General features: G+C 47.7%; 1 protein-coding gene across 10 annotated transcripts in view; it reads right to left on the bottom strand.

Moving 5' to 3' along the window:
* Nucleotides 1–14,001, bottom strand: part of DAB2IP (DAB2 interacting protein) — a 317,250-nt gene that overhangs the window by 232,710 nt on the left and 70,539 nt on the right. Inside the window, exon 1 of one of the 10 annotated variants that reach the window (XM_083597220.1) lies at nucleotides 3,019–3,426. The exons of the other annotated variants lie outside the window; for them this stretch is intronic. The gene's annotated coding sequence lies outside the window, so the exon portion shown is untranslated. Of the gene's footprint in view, nucleotides 1–3,018; nucleotides 3,427–14,001 lie in introns of those variants that run through there. 10 annotated transcript variants of the gene reach the window in all.

The following is a 14,001-nucleotide window of genomic DNA, read 5'->3' as shown; positions in this document are numbered from 1 at the left end:
AGAAAACAGGAAACCAGGCTGGCAAAAGCACAGGGCAAAAACCCTCACAAAAAACAGTGAATTTGCCACCCAGAATTTGGCCCCCGCCAGCTGCTTTTGAATAACCCTCTCGTCCTAGTTTCTGAGCAAACTACTGTTCTAAGCAACATCCACCTATGTATTATTTACTGTTATTTTTACTTGTATTTCCGTCAAGTTACAGCAATGCCATGATATGTTCTCCATAAGGTGACCAGCTGGGTCTAATGCACAGCATCCATGGTCAAAACCTTGCTCTTTAAGGAAGCCTTTTGGGTTGGCCAAGCCTGTGGCCATCTCTCAATATGCAGCTTTCCAGGGCTGCTTGGGGGATTTGGTGAAAGCAAATTCTTATGAGAACTGACCTGAATCCACCCTCACAGACAGAACACAAAGATCAGGGTGCATTCTTTCTTGGTTTTATCACTTTCCTGAATTCTGAGGTGCAGTTTTCGGTTTAAAAACTACCAAACTGCATCTTAAAGAACCAAGAAGCCCAAGAAGAACCTGCTGGATCAGGTCCATACCCAGATGCTTGTGGGGAACCAGCAAGCAGGACCTGAGTGCAGGAGCCTTCTTCTCCCCTGCTGTGGTTTCCAGCAACTGATGTTCAGAAGTACAGTGGTACCTCACGTTAAGAACTTAATTCGTTCCGGAGGTCCGTTCTTAACCTAAAAGTGTTCTTAACCTGAGGTACCACTTTAGCTAATGGAGCCTCCCGCTGCCACTATGCAATTTCTGCTCTCATCCTGAAGCAAAGTTCTTAACTTGAGGTACTATTTCTGGGTTAGCAGAGTCTGTAACCTGAAGCGTCTGTAACCTGAAGTGTCTGTAACCCGAGGTATCACTGTACAGGTGCCTCTGACCGTAGAGGCAGAGCACAGCCATTATGGCTAGCAGCCATCGATATCCCTCCTTCACGAATTTTCCCCAATCCTCTTTTAAAGCCCTAAGCTGATGACCATCACTACTTCCTGCAGGAAGAAGAAGAAGAAGAGGAGTTCGGATTTGATATCCCACTTTATCATTACCCGAAGGAGTCTCAAAGCGGCTAACATTCTCCTTTCCCTTCCTTCCCCACAACAAACACTCTGTGAGGTGAGTGAGGCTGAGAGACTACTGTGACTAACCCAAGGTCATCCAGCAGCCGCATGTGAAGGAGCCGGGAAGCGAACCCGGTTCACCAGATTACGAGTCCACCGCTCTTAACCACTACACCACGCTGGCTCTCTCACACTGGTTCCACCGTATGCAGTGTCTCAAGAAATCCTTTCTATTATCTGTCCTAAATGTCACGTATTCTAGTGTTAAGAGAGAGGGAGAGAAACTTTCCTCTATCCACTTTCTCTATGACGTGCATAATTAAAAAAAAAAATTTCTATCATGTTGTCTCTTACTCGCCTCTTCTCTAAGCTAAAAAAGTCCAAAATGCTACATTCCTCCCCCCCCACCCACTTGATCATTTTGGCTGCCCCTTTCTGAACCTTTCTGAGCTCTACAATTTAGAAATATGTTCAGAATGTGTTTAGAAATGTGCATTTAGGGAGAAATTATGCGTTGAAACACTAATTTAATATGGAGGTTTCATGCAAATTATTATTTATTGTCATGATTATTTGAAGGGTGGTGCAGTAATGAGACAGAACAGACACATGCAAAAGCAATGTGAGCCAGATATATATTGTTCATCCCTCATTATTTTCCCTCACTCCTTTTTCTGAGTATTATTGGTTTGGGAGTTCTGTTGAAATGTTTATATATATTTGCCCTGCATTAGTATGTTTTCTCACCCTCAGTTTAATTCTTATTGTGTTTGATCATTTTACAGTCAGCCACCTTGTTTTTTAAAAAATTTATTTAAAACAAGTACCTATCACTATGGGACGCAGGTGGCGCTGTGGGTTAAACCACAGAGCCTAGGGCTTGCCGATCAGAAGGTCGGCGGTTCGAATCCCCGCAACGGGGTGAGCTCCCATTGCTCGGTCCCTGCTCCTGCCAACCTAGCAGTTCGAAAGCACGTCAAAGTGCAAGTAGATAAATAGGTACCGCTCTGGCGGGAAGGTAAACGGCATTTCCGTGTGCTGCTCTGGTTCGCCAGAAGCGGCTTAGTCATGCTGGCCACATGACCGGGAAGCTGGACGCCGGCTCCCTTGGCAAATAAAGCGAGATGAGCGCCGCAACGCCAGAGTCAGCCACGACTGGACCTAATGGTCAGGGTTCCCTTTCCCTTTACCTATCACTATTTCAAAAAATCAATAATTTCTGTACGTTTAACAAACATTAAAAGAAACAAAGTCCAAACAAGCATCTATAAGGAAAGCAGGATATAGCACTTAAATAAAACAATAAAGGAAAAGAAAGATTATTCAAGGTACTGATTATGTTTCTTGCTTGCCTACTTGCCTATTGGTCTGCACCACAGCGACTCTGGAAACAGAGAAAATGGGAAAAGCTGGGCCAATCAGGGTAGATCAGAGGTGACATGAGGTCACAGGCTAAGATTTGACCAGAACTGGAAAAGCTCGCAGGTATGACCAGCTTCCAGCCAATCAGAAGGCCAAGCTGGGAAGGCCAATCAGGGATGGCATTGTCCTTCAAAATGGCAGAGACGGGGCAGGCTGACAGGCCTGCAGACTTGACAAAATCAAGTTCTAATTCATTCAGATATGAGCCGGCATCAGCTGTGCTGCTCCTCCAGCTGAAAATCCAGGTCAACAACCATCCCAGGCACTCAGGTAGAAGTGTGCAGCAGCAGCAGCAATAGCCGAAAGAAAAGGGAAAGAAAAGAAAAGGGAGAGGGAGAGGCAAAGGCCTGGCATGGGGGGGGGTCTGCGGGAGCCAGCTGGAGCTGGTTAGCAAAAGCAGTGGAGGAATCTCCTACGGGCACCTCGGCAGGAAACTTAAGCCAGGGACGGGGAGCAGAAGGAGGAGGCTGGGTTGCGCAGAGTGTACATCTGCAAAAGTTAAAGCCTGACCAAACATTCCTGAGAGACAACTCACCTAAGAGGAGAAGCAGCGGTGGCCGTCAGAGACCCCCATGCCATGGCACCCTGGACAGCTCTGAAGCCGAGCAGCGGGAGGGGGTGACTTCATCGGGCGCTGGAATGGAATTTGGTACCTGGCGCTGGAATGCCGTTTGAGCCAGGAAAGGTGGAAAGCCGCCCAGGGTAGGCAGCAAAGGGGCTGCCGGTACGCTCCTTGCTGTAAGGGGGAGCGCAGCCCAGAAGCAGCCTCCAGGCAGAGAGGCTCCCCAAGTGAATCTGGCTGCCGCCGGTTCAGGTGGAAGTCAGGGAGTGACTGAGGAAGCTCTGGCAAGGCTAGAAAGACTTGTCTGAATGCCAAGCCAGGAGAACAGCAAGGGAGCACAGAACTTTGCAGATGAACCTCATTTCTCCTCAAAAGTGAACACGGCCAATGAAAGACCGGTTCCCTCATCACCTGACACTCCAGTGCTGTGCAGCCCATTGGCAGGGAGATTTTGACACCTCCTGGTTCTCCGAAAGGGGTGGTGTTTTTCTGCAGAGTGAGGTGGAACTGGATTTACCTGTCCCTTCCCTGCTTTGCATCTGCCAAAGAACTCTCATTATCTTAATGAGCTCAGGTGTTTCCCATCCAGCTATCATCTAAGCAGCTTTAATTGCAGTTTTATCCAGAGCAAACCGCAAGAAAGGGAGAAGGAAGTTCGCAAACTAGCGATGGGCCCCTTGCAAGGAATCTGCGTTCTCTGGCTGTACATTATCTTTGAAAACCGAGCTGTGAGGAGGAGGCGGGGAAGGAGGCCACAGATATTCCTCTCCTTGTTCTACTGCCTCCTCCCACTGTCAGATTTTAGACTGTAGGCCTCTTGGAGCGGGGACTTGACTTTATATGTTCATATAACTACAAAGCACCTTGTCCATTGCTGGGGGCTAAGAATGGACTAAGAATTAGAGAAGGAAAGCACACAGTGGCTTCTGTCATGGGCTGGGGGCCAGGGAATGCCAGGAGACTGCACCAATTGCCTCTGAGGGAAAGCAAAAGAATGCCCACCTGGCCCAATACATCAGAAGCTGCAGGGAGCTCCTTGCCAGTAAGGACACTTGGCGTCAACTGCCAACTGTCCTGGGGCTGCAAGTAAAGGACATAAGAACATATGAAGATCCTACTAGATCAGGCCAACGACCTATGTAGTCCAGCAACCTGTCCTCTTGGTTTTTTCGCCTACCTCGTAGCAACTCGTCACAACTTTCTGGTATTAGTGGCTAGGCATTGGAATATGTGTGCTGTGTTGGAGGATTGGGTATGGCCATCATCTACCCCTCCTCCTTTGGGTATTCCGTTACAGGAACCCGGTGGTCGTGGATCCTGTCTGATGCCCTGCTGGTGGCTAGGGCCATGGCACGACCCCCGGTGATGTCATGGGGAAGCTTCCAGTTGTATTTGCATCAACAAGCTCCTCCCACTGGTTGTCCACGCTGAAATGACTCCCTGCTGAGCGGGGTGGAGTCATGTATTGCTGTTTTAACCAATACCTAAGCCAATACTGGGACATGGGTTAAACCACAGAGCCTAGGACTTGCCGATCAGAAGGTTGGTGGTTCAAATCCCAGCAATGGGGTGAGCTCCCGTTGCTCGGTTCCTGCTCCCGCCAACCTAGCAGTTCAAAAGCACGTCAAAGTGCAAGTAGATCAATAGGTACCGCTCCAGCGGGAAGGTAAACTGCATTTCCATGCGCTGCTCTGGTTCACCAGAAGCGGCTTAGTCATGCTGGCCACATGACCTGGAAGCTGTATGCTGGCTCCCTCGGCCAGTAAAGCGAGATGAGCACTGCAACCCCAGAGTCAGCCATGACTGGACCTAACGGTCAGGGGTCCCTTTACCTTTACCTTTTAAGCCAATACTACTCACATGCTGTAACCAATAAAGTTGCGGCCTTATTTTGCCCATTAACCAAAAATAATGTGTCTTTGTGTCTTATTATAATCCTATGCGGCTGGCGGGTCCTCCACTCGCAACCTGTTCTCATGGCGGCCAAGCAGATTCTCCAATGGGAAACTCACAAGCAGGACCTGAACACAAGAACAACACTCCCCTCCTGTAGTTTCTATCAACTTGTATTCAGAAGCATTTCCTGACCTCGACTATGGAAGCAGAGCAGAGCTTGCAGGCACCAATAGCCTTGTCCTCCATGGATATGTCCAATCCTATATTTATAAGCATGAAATCCATGTTGGTGACCATCACTGCCATCTATGGGATGTGAGTTTGCTGTGCTGCGTGAAGAAACCCTTTTTTTTTAATCCATCCTGAATCTTATGAGAGAGGGAGAAAAGCTGTCCTCTAGCCACTTTTTCCATAGATGCATCATTTTCTAAACTTCTGTCATGCCACCTCTTTCTCACAAAATCTCCACACTAAAAAGTCCCAAACATTGTAGCCTTTCTTCAGCGGGGCCACGCCATTATGATCTCATGCACCAGCCAGAGGAAAACAGAGCTATTCAAGCCAGGAAACCAGCACTGGAAGATCTGCCTGGCCCCAACGGGGCATCAATGGCCCCTTGCGGATCCCCACTTGCTTCTAGCCATGAAGTCCAATTTCTCCTGCCTCTCTCCCTTTCCCCTCCACTCTCTTTTCCTTGAGTGAGGTCAACCTCTCCTTCTCCCTCTATCTGGGAGCCGCTTTGGAAGGCCACAAACTGTCTGAAAAGTGGAATAAAAATATAGCAAACAAGGGAAGAAAGCTTCTTCTTTGGCAATCACTTGTAGCCGAGTAAGATTGTTTTCTGTAAACACAGTTTTAACAATGAGTGCGTAGGTGACTGTGGAGGCCAATTCTGGATCCACATGTCCTTCCACAGTGGGGACATTGGTTTCCGGGCAGGAGCTGATCACGGTGTGGATTTGCCAAGCGTGCCTTCCTCTTAGCACGTTTCTCCCTTGCGTCCTGAGTTCGAGTGTCTTCTGAGCCCATGACACCTTTGGTAAAGGCTGCTCTCCAATAGTGGAGGAAGGGGGTGGGTGGGTATGGGCACCATGGGCAGCAGAGCACCCTAGGGCAGCCCAGCCACCACCTTCCTCTCAGCCGCGGCTGCCCTGTAGCGGGCTCAGCGCTGCCAGAAAATGTTAGATGCTTCCTTCACAGGAGGGTGCATTTACTTGGACGGCGTGCCCTGCCCACTTGGGTGCTCTGACCCTTTCACGTGGGCGTGCGTGTACCCCCCCCTCCACCCCAAGTGCCGGCGGGGGTTGCTATGCCGGAGGAAGGCAGAGAAGGCTACACCTGCAATTCTTGCCATCCAAATATCTTCTAGGGATTGCAGAAGTTCCCAATTGCCCAGCCTTGGGTTTGAAAGTGGAACCAAAACATTTAAGAATTTCCCATTATTCCAGTTTGTATTTCAGAGTTCTGCACAGAGTGCATGACATATGATACGATAATCTTTATTGTCCTTGTCCCATACAGAACAACGAAATTGAAAATTCTACATCAGACATTCAAAAACCAACAAGCCTGCTATCCCAGCTATCCCAGCCTGGTTAGCCGCCTAAAAACTCTGATACCCCATAACTGAATACAATATACTCCCATAGAGACTACCTTACACTGCGTTTAAAACCAAAATCGCCTTTGGATAGAAACTGTTTCTCAGGCGGCTAGTCCTAGTCTTGATAACCCTGTACCTTCTTCCAGAAGGTAGAAGCTGGAAGAGATCATTTCCGGGGTGCGCACTATCCTGCGCTATCTCTGCAGCTTTCTTATGACACCTGGAAGCGTAGATTTGATCCAAGGTGGGAAGAGGGCACCCAATTATTCTCTCCGTAGTCTTTACAACCCTGGGCAGCATTGTTTTTTCCCTGACTGTGCAGCTCCCAAACCACACACACAGACCATAAGTTAATACACTCTCAACAGTACAATGGTAAAATGCCATCAACAGGTCCTTTGAGAGATTATTTTTCCAGAGGATTCTCAGAAAGTATAACCTCTGCTGTGCCTTCTTCACCAGGTCTTTACTGTTTTCTAACCAGGTTAGGTCATCTCTCAACTCCACCAGGGCCGTCTTACCCATAGAGGCTAGTGGCGTGGGGCACCAGGGCGCCAAGTTCTGGAGGGTGCCAGGGAAGAAGCGGAGTCTGGGCGCGACGCCTCCCGGCATCAGCTCGCCGCCCTCGCCTGCTTCCGCCATGCTGCGCTGAAGCAGCGCCGCGCCCAGAGCCTCCGTCTGCCATGGCCACTGCGGCATGAAGTGGCCAGCTGAGCTGGGAGCAGTGGTGTAGCGTGGGTTGTCAGCACCCGGGGCAAGGCAAGTAATTTGCGCCCCCTAACCCGTGGATTTGCGCCCCCTAACCCGTGGATTTGCGCCCCCTAACCCATGGATTTGCCCTAACCCCAGATGTTGCGCCCGGTGCGGCCTGCCCCCCCTGCACCCCCCACGCTACGCCACTGGCTGGGAGGCACCGTGTCCAGCCTCCACCTCTTCCCCGCTGGAGGAGCCGCCCTCCATCTGCTGCCCGCCTCCTCCAGCCCCGCCGGCAGCACCATCCTCCCTAAAAAAACCTCTGGGAAACGGGTTGGGGGGCGCCGGAGGGAGCTTTGCACCACTGTGCCAGATATGCTTAAGACGGCCCTGCAGGGCATGTGCAGTTTGCCAGAGATCTGCATCTCCCCGACACCTCTTGCATTACAGTCACACTCACCCATGTCTCACCAGTGTGCATTGATCAAAACAAACAACAAAAGCCACTGCAAGAAGCTATTTTTTTATGTGACGGAATCAAGAGCCCTTTTCTGCAGTTTTATTGCAGACTGATGAAAAACAAATCCACCAAAAAGCAAGCTTATTATTTGTTTGTTGCATTTACACAGTTTTTTTTTCAAGGAGCTCAAGGTGGCCTACATGGTTCTCCCTCATTTACTCCCTACAACAACCCTGTGAGGTAGGCAAGGCTGAGAGGCAATGACTGGGCCAAAGTCACATCCTGTAAGCTTCATGGCAAAGTGGGGATTTGAACCCTCGTCTCCCAGGTCCTTGTTTAGCACTCTAGCCACAACCCCACACTGGCCATCTCTTAGTGTGACTGTACATGTGGTACGTATGACTGTATTGATTGCATTAGGTTCTTTCTGTGCAGTGTCTCAACAATAGTCCAAACAGGAAGAAAAATATCCTGGAAAAAAGTGACTGGAAAAAGTGGAGAGCCGCAGGGTTCTTCAACATCTTTATAAATGCCTTGGATGAAGGAATTGAGGGGGAGCTCCTCAAATTTGCAGATGACACCAAATTGGGAGGGGTAGCTCAACATCAAGGGGCCTGGCCCCTGCCAGCGAATATTGAGGGGTCCGAAGACCCCTCCACCCTGGTATGCCTGCTCTAGGTCATGGATTTCTTCACAAGTGTACACATCCTTTACATATAATGATGCTTCCTCTTCCTTTCTCTTTGGTTTTTTTCCTTTTGAACATTTTATACCCTTCAATTCCTACATTCCAGTCATGGGTCTCATCCCATAATGTTTCAGGAATGCCCACCAGGTCATATTTGCTATCCTGTATTAAAAGCTCCAGTTTGTCTTGCTTGGTTCCAATACTCTGTGTATTTGTGTAGAGACACAAATTAGAAGTGCAACAGGAATGATGGGGACACAAATTCATGGTGCAACAGGAAACACAAGGGGGGGTGCAAATCAGTGGCAGAACAGGAAATATAGGGGGACGCAAATCAGTGGTGCAACAGGAAACGGGGGACGCAAATTCGTGTTTGTCCCTGTTCTCTTGAACGGGTCATACCCCTCAATTCCTACATTCCAGTCATGTGTCTCATACCACAATATTTCAGTAATGCCTACCAGGCACTGGCAAAGGAACAGGGGGCGGGGGGAGCGAACCGCCCCCGTCACCATCGGGGAGGGGGGTATCATCGCGGCCACCCCCGGATACGCGTCGTGCACCCCCCACCACGCCAGGCGTCACGCCCCCACGGGTAGCACGCCACGCTCCCGTGGGCTGCATGCCACGCCCCCAGGACGCACACCATACACCTGCAGGTGACATGCCACGCCCCCAGGATGCACACCAGCCCCAGCCCCACCTGCTCTCCGCCCCCGGTGCTGGAGCATGCAGCTTCGCCACTGCTACCAGGTCATATTTGCCATCCTGAATTAAAAGCTGCAATTGGTCTGGCTTGGTTCCCATACTCTCTGTGTTGGTGTAGAGACAACTGAAAATGATCTACAGGTGGTACATGACACCAGTCAAGCTTGCAAAAATCTACCATTTGCCCGATAATAAATGTTGGAAATGTAAAGAGACTGAAGGTACATTCTTTCACCTTTGGTGGACATACCCAAGGATTAAGACTTTTTGGGAGATGATCTATAATGAAATGAAAAAGGTATTTAAATATACCTTTCTGAAGAAACCAGAGGCCTTTCTCCTGGGCATGGTCGGCCAATTGGTGCCAAAGAAGGATAGAACTTTCTTTATGTATGCCACAACAGCAGCAAGAATACTTATTGCAAAGTACTGGAAGACACAAGATCTACCCACCTGGGAAGAATGGCAGATGAAGGTGATGGACTACATGGAACTGGCGGAAATGACTGGCAGAATCCGAGACCAGGGAGAAGAGTCGGTGGAGGAAGATTGGAAGAAATTTAAAGACTATTTACAGAAACATTGTAAAATTAATGAATGTTAGAAGGATGTTGGAATGATGTTATGTGGCTTTAGCAGAAATGTTATAAAGGATTTGGGAAAAACTGACTGTTAATTGGTGAAAGGAGGGAAAGTAAAGTTACATTATATTAAGATAAATTACAGGGCAAAAATTTGAAAAGATGGAAAGGATTTGCTGAAACAGACAATCGAACTAGAATACAAAAAAGGGAGGTGTGAGGAGGTCAAGGAAATAAGCTAATGAAAGATAAGTTATGGGAAGATTCGCTGTATTTTTCTTTCTTTCTTTTTTAATGGATTTTTTTTCCTGTTTTTTCTTTCTTTTTCTCATTCTTTTTTCTTCTTTATTGAGATGTGTTGTATTGTTTTTGTTTAAAATGGTGTTTTTTACTTTTTCTTTCTGTAACCTTTAAAACTTTAATAAATATTATTTTTTTAAAAAATAGAGACAACTGAAACGAGTCCTTCCCTCCAGCTGCTTCCTTCGTGTACTTTTTTGCCCTTTAGCAGGTTTCTGGAACATCCCCTCAGTTTGCTGAGCATCAATGTAGCTATTATCCCCAGTTCCATGTGCTCTTCTGTCATCTGTAATGTTGTCTCCTTCCCCCTAAAGTTCTAGTTTAAAGCTCTCCTGACCACCTTCACGAGACTCTTAGCAAACACATTCTTGCCAACCGCTGTGAGGTGCAGCCCATTTCTTGCCAAAAGTCCTTCCTCAAGGAAGCGGGGGCCATGATCGAAGAAATGAAACGCTTCCTGACAACACTACCTGTGCAGCCAGTGGTTTACTTCCAGGATTTCCCTCTCTCTTCCTGGGCCACGACCTTCAACAGGAAGGAGTGATGAAAAGACCACCTGTGCCCCAAGGCTCTTCAGCTCCGTGCCCAGAGTCTCACAGTCCCTTGCTATACGTTAAAGGCTGTGCGTGGCAGTATCATTTGTACCCACATGAGTCTGAAGGAAGCGGGAGTGGTCAGTGGGCTTGATAACACTTGGCAACTTCTCCACCACATCATCAGTCTTTGCACCTGCAAGACAGCACACCTCCTGGGACATCCTGTTTCCTCCGCACACTGCTGCCTCTCTTCCCCTCAGTTGGAAGACACCTATGACCACCACTTGTCTCCTCCTCCTCTGCGGAGGGCCAGGCTGTGCCTTCCAAAGCCTGCTTGGAGTGCTCCAAGATCTGCACCTGCTGCTCTTGAGTCTTCCTGAAATATACTCAGAGTCGCAAAGTGATTTCATGCTCTTTATTCAGCTCATAGTGGTGAGGAGGAATGAATGAAAGTCCCCTCAAGGTATCTGCTTTATATATATTATTTACACAATGGGCTGCACATGATTGGCTAATTCCGGAATTCTACTGTAAGCCAATCAGGTTGTGGATTCACTTCTATCTGGAGCATGATTGGGTGGTTCCTGCCAACCAATCATACTGCTGCATTGTTCTAGGACCAATCAGACTGCTGCATTCTGAATCCTATTGTTCTAGGACCAATCAGACTGCTGCCTTTTGGATCCTATTGTTCTAGGACCAATCAGACTGCTGCAGTTTGGATCCTATTCAACTCAGTACATAACACTTCCCCTCTTGTTTACTGGAGCTTATTTTGATATCGTGGGGGTAAGTTACAAAGGCAGGAACCTTATGGCTCGAGTGTTTCCTTCTCCTTCCTTGTTGAAAGGATAAAATGGGGAGGAGGAGAAGTATCTATGCCACCCTGAGCACCTTGGAGGAAAGGCGAGATATAAATATCAAAGAGAAGCAAATAGGTAACAAAACCAAGTAACCACACTCAGTCTTGTGGACGGCAGAATTTACACTCAACTTGGGCTGAGCACACTGCGGACTAGCAAAACAATTCTGGATTGGGAGAAAACCTGAATTTTTGCGCTACAAACAGATCGTTGTTATGCAGTTTCTATCTGCTCTTCCTCTTGCAGTGTATGCAGTGTGTAACTGTATCTGGAATGTTTTAACCAGTGCTAAGAAAAGAGGTGCCGGAACTCACCATGAACACCTCCCTTGTTCTCTTATAATATCAATGGTACCCACTGGAACTTTGTTCTGGTAAGTTCCAGCTGAAATAAAGCCCTGGTTTTAACTATTTTTGGAATGGTGGGTTTTCAAAAACCATTTTCCTGTGGATGTGTTTGCTGCCATGGGCTCTTTAGGGAAGATGGTGGGGGATATAAATCCAATAAATTAATATATGTACCCCTCCTCCCTTTTCCTTTTCATAAAAGGTCAAGCTCCAACAGCACGGAGAAGGCTTTCCTTTTATGTCCAGCATCACATTTAAACCAGGCTCCATACACGATCCCTTAGACGACTCAACAGCCCTGCTCTCCTCTTTTGCCTCCGGCACCCATATTCTGCTCATCAGATTTGTGTTTCTTGGTTGCCATCGCATCAGCATCCTTTGAGGAAGGCAGAGCTGAGCCCGCACAGCTCCAAGTGAAATTAAGCAATTGCATCGCTAGAGGGCACTAACGCTTCTTCAGCAACTCAGTCAAGAAGGAATGGGGGAAGAGAAAACACCTGTGCTAGGGCTAAGATGTAGGCCCGGGGTGTGTGATCTACAGACACAGGAACACACAGGAACACCCAGAGTGAAATTTCACTAGCATTATAAGCACTCATTTTGCTATCTCCCATAACAATCCCCACCCAAGAAGGAACTTTCAAAATTTGTCCACCGTTCTGCTTCAGTTGAAAGTTGGTGGCAACTTCAGGTAACTTCAGTACTAATGGGATGACTAATGAGGCATCAGCCAATCAATCTCTTCATTATGGCCAATGGTCAGTGTTCAAGGGTGCCCCATCCAAGCAGTGTCAAGGGTCAAGGAGGAAGCTACCCAGTGCAGCATCCCGAAAAGAAAATTGTAAACTTGTAAACATGAGGAATGTTTGAAAATGTGTAAGAAACGCTTGCCGAAATCTTGGAAGCCAGGATAGCTCATATCCTGTGTAGAAGAGGGGATTTTAGTAGATGCAGGTTCTCTTATTCACTGTGTGGGGATCTACACATCCCCTCTTTTCTACGCAGGAGTCAACTCATCCCACCTGTGGACTTCCTACAATAGTATTTCAAATCAAATCTGGACTTATGAAGCTGCCTTAGATGAGGTCTGGCTATTTGTCTATCTAAGCCAGTATTGTCTTGTCTACTCTGACTGACAGTAGGGCTTCAGGCCTACTACCTGATTTTATTTTATTTTTAAGAAAAAACTGAGGATGTCGGGGATTGAACTTGGGACATTCTATGTTCAAAGCTAATGCTCCTTCGCTGAGTTTGGTTGCTCCACATCGCCACCAGCCCATTTGGGCTCTGCCCCTACAGACATTACATCATCTTCACACCCACCCACCCACAAACTCTCAGTAATAATGAACCCCCTCCCAGACTTTTACCACCCCCAAATGTCAGGTCTTAATGGTATGGCCTGTTATGTAAATGAACATGAGCCACAATTGCACCAGGGACCTCATTCATCTTGCTAATGAAGCACCATCAGCAGAACATCTGTTTCCCCCTTGCAACAGGCGGGAAAATGTTTTCAAAAAGAGCTGCTTCTATTTTTTAAGAGAGTTTCTTCTTGCTCTACAATTATGTGATTCTAATTCTCTCAATGAGCAACACTTCTACTAGCTGTTATTTATCTATCTGCTGCCCTGCGTGAACTCCCAGAACTGTCATCGCCATCAGCTTGACAGCAAGAAACCAGCCTGGTAATTAAACTGCTCGAAGGCTCTTGTTTGGCTCTTGTTGCTACAAAGTCGGCAGACCCCTCCCTGTAAACAGTTTCCATTGATTATCTGTTCCTAGAGGGCTGCCATTTTATTCCCAGAGCAGAGGCTTACTGTTCCCATCGTGCAACCTAGTGATAGAACATGGTCATCAGGACTAGCAGGGCAAATGCAGAGGACCCTGCATGGGGGTAGCCAGGATTTTTTAGGGGGGGCAGGCCTTTTGTTGGGGAGGGCAAGTCTTTTGTTAGGGGGGCAGAACCTCAGTTTGCTATATACTTTAATTTATTATAATTTATTTAGGGGGCAGCTGCCCCTCCTTGGCTACGCCCATGGGTCCTGATAGGATTTGCACCCTGGGCATACTCCAGTTTCAGAACCCAAGAAATCCACACACACAACACAGTGATTAGTACAATGGAAGATTATAGAGGTCTTGTCCTGTACTGAAATTATATCCTCAGATTCAGAAATATTATCCTCTGATCTCAGGTAATTGCTGGTTGAGTGGTGTTGTGGCGGCACTTTGGACATGCTCAGAGGCACTGCAACATTCTCAACCGTCGCTTCAGTGG

This window comes from Podarcis filfolensis (genome assembly GCF_964270895.1).
Source record: "Podarcis filfolensis genome assembly, chromosome: Z".
Lineage (NCBI taxonomy): Eukaryota > Metazoa > Chordata > Lepidosauria > Squamata > Lacertidae > Podarcis > Podarcis filfolensis.
The sequence above is the reverse complement of the archived record's forward strand: the minus strand, read 5'-3'. Positions and strand labels throughout refer to the sequence as shown.